Consider the following 3,411-nt stretch of genomic DNA (forward strand, 5'->3'; position numbering starts at 1 on the left):
ACAATCAATATCAAGGTTACAGAGATCTGCTGCACTGCAGAAACTTTAGACTGCCTGGTCCTACGCCTTTGGTCAGTGTTTGATGCCAGCACCCATGGGACAGAGTTGGGGGGAGGAACACAGCATGGGCCCAACAGGCCTCCAGCTTCCTGGGCTTGGAGTCTGCACAGCCTTCCATTTTTATACTTATCATTTGAATCCTAGATGCTTCAGTGGTACGCTCTGTGATGATGGTCAAAGTAGAGAAGGCAAGTGAATCTCAGAGAAGCTAAATGCCATCGATCAGTATTCACAGTCACCTCTGCAAGAATGTCATTGGTGTGTCATAAAATGTGAGAGGCAGGCTTTGCACATAGATGTTTGCCATCTGACAGCACAAGCTGGAAGATGAGGCATAAAAAGTGTGAAACTAAAAGGCATAAATAGCGATTCGACATCAAAGAGACTTGTCATAGGGCAGCACAGGACTATACGCAGACATCGCAGCCCTGCCCTTTTTCCTGCCAGAAGCCCAATTTTATTCAAGTAGCCATTCTTCCCAGGTGATCGAGCAAAAAGCGACCAACTCGCCAAGTCCAGGCATAATTGCTATTAGTATTAAATAACGCGTGGCATTCTCTGTGTTACTCTTCTTGGCCCAGTGGCAGGCAAGTGGCCAATGTTGGCTTAATCGGATTGAAGGGAAAGACAGGCAATCACTGAGTGGGGAGCAGTGTCTCCTTCTCCTCTACTAGACGTCTGTAACGATGAGTGTGCCCCTAGCTACTCTGGGCAACTACCAGTGGCTAAGAGGAAACTAAACATTGGACGGAGGAGTGGAGAAAACCAATGGCGTAGGTGAGTTCCTGGGTGTACCTTCGAGGCTGCCCTTAGGAGGGACCTCCTTCTGCGTGAGATAATAAAGTTCCTTATTGCTGGAGCTGGCTTTGTGCGGGATTTATTTTCAGTAGGGTCTCAATGGAGACAATGACCAATTGCCAACTGTGTGGGCAGATGATAATTACTGTGAGAGATCACGTGTAATGGGAAGAGTTCACGTCAGGCTACAGCCATCAGGACCACATTCTGAGGCTTGGAGAATGAATAGAGTTAGTACAGCAGGAATGGGAGAGAAGAACCTTCCAGAGAAAAACCAGAAGACAAAGGGGACTTGAGGAACAGTAAGGATTAGAGAATGCAAACCGAGAAAGGAAAGTTTGGCGCAGAATTTAGAAGACTTGGAGATCAAACTGAGGCACTTGGGATTTTGTTATTTAGGCAATAAGATCTCAGTGCCAAATTTTGAACAGACAAATTGTTCCTGGTTGTGCATTTGAAGTCAGATCCACCCACCAAAACATTATACTCCTGCTGGCCCATAAAAACAAGTTTCAAACATTAATGGATATTTTCAGCAAATGGCCCACACCACTGCCCTTTCACCTCAGCATGCCTCTACTTTGATCTCATTTTCTGGCTCCACACTCAGGAGTCTGTGATCTGGACATTGATCCCATATTTGGCTTCTGCAGATTAGTCTCTCGTCCTGCTCACCCTGTGATTTGGTCCTTGGTTCTTCTCTCCTGTAGACTCTCAGCTAAAGTGTTTCTCTGCAGTGCAGCTTCATTCTGTTCTTGTTGAACAGCTTGCTTACTCAGAAGCCAGACCCCACGCCAGGCACGCAGGAGAGATGTGACAGAGGGATTTCGGTCGGAATGGCAGTGCAGATTGCTCTAACTGTGTTTGCGCCCCATGGTGAGACCCAAAGTTTGTAAAGGAAATGTAAGGACTTAATATATATGCTTCATAAAGAACTCTTAAATGTTGACATGGGAAAAAAATAGACAACACATGACTCAACAGAAAAATGAGCAAATGGCTAACCAGCAGGAAAGGAGGCTCAATTTCACTATTAATTAAACTCCAAACCACTGACACCATGTTGATTTTAATTCATAGCTACTCATGGGTTTCCTAGATTGCAAATCTTTACCAGAGCAGACAACCTCATCTTTCATCCACAGAGTGGCGGGTGGGTTCGAACAACCAACCTTGTGGTTAACAGCCTGATGGCTAAGCAATACTGTCACCAGGGCTTCTTATAATTAGGGGATTCAAATTCTCTCAGTCAGTGAAATTTTGCATTACTAACAAAACAAAAATTAAAAACCTGACAAAAAATTATGAAAGCTACAAAGAGCCCTACTGCCTATTATTGTTCGTGAAGCCAGGAGCATGGTTTGTCCCCACATGTAACTGAAGGACACAAGACACATTGTCTTATTTGAAGACGGGAAATGGCAACTTGCAAGGAGAGCACTATGAATTCTTTTTCTATGAGTGGTTTTCTCATTTCAAAAACGGTGACATGTTGGATTGATGACATACCTCGTTCTGGACATCCGTCACGAATGGATGAAAATGTCAACTCAGTGCATTTTGGAGTTTGTTCCACTAGGTCAGATTGTTAATCAAGTTTTCGATTTAGAGGTTCTGAAAAGACTACATAACAGTGTGTCACAAAAGGCCTGATATGTGGCAGGCAGGGACTGTTTTTTTCCACCACAACAATGCACCTGCTCAGGCAGCCATCGCAGCGTACCAGTTTTGGGAGAAACAAAAACCAGCATGCCTCACTTGCCCCATGCACCTAACTCACCTGACCTCATTCTGCGTGCCTTCATTTTGCTTCTGAGAATGAAGAGGGACATGAAAGGACAACGATTTGACGATGTAGAAGAGGTGAAGAAAAGAAAAAAAACAAGGGAGGTGCTGTCAGCCATCTGAACAGATGAGTTTGAAAAATGATTCCAAAAAGGAATCACGGATTTGACACATACATTAGGTGTAATGGGGAGTACTTTGAAGGTGATAAGGTTGCCTTGTAAAAAAAAAATTAAATATGTGGCTTTGAAAAAAAATTCCACATTTTGGGGAGGCACCCCCTCATAAGTTCACGGATATTTATTGCAATGCTGTTTGTATGAAGAGAAAAGCTGGAAAGAAGGTGAATCTCCATCAAGGCAGAGGGAAGTATTACAGTCATTACAAACAAGGAACTGGATCTGCACCAATTGACACGACGGGGTTTCCTTGGGAGAGAATAAGGGCTAAAATACACATCTCTAGTGATTATTAAATTCTGTGCAATGCCATCATGTATTGAATTCATTGAGCCTCACAATAACCCTATGGGCTAGGTATTATTTTTGTCATTTTACAAATAGGGGAACCACAGCTTGAAGACAGAATTTGGTCAGAAAACTAACAGTAAGTGACAGAGCTCACTTATGGTTACAGAGCTGTTGAAATGAAGGATGGAGAAAATAAGGTGAAATGTCATTTTACAAAATAAAGAAAAATATCAGTCTTTACTTTTTAAAAACCAGGTATGTTATAATCATATTTACTTATCATAAAATTATAGGAGCC

Source organism: Tenrec ecaudatus, chromosome 6 (genome assembly GCF_050624435.1).
Source record: "Tenrec ecaudatus isolate mTenEca1 chromosome 6, mTenEca1.hap1, whole genome shotgun sequence".
Classification (NCBI taxonomy): domain Eukaryota; kingdom Metazoa; phylum Chordata; class Mammalia; order Afrosoricida; family Tenrecidae; genus Tenrec; species Tenrec ecaudatus.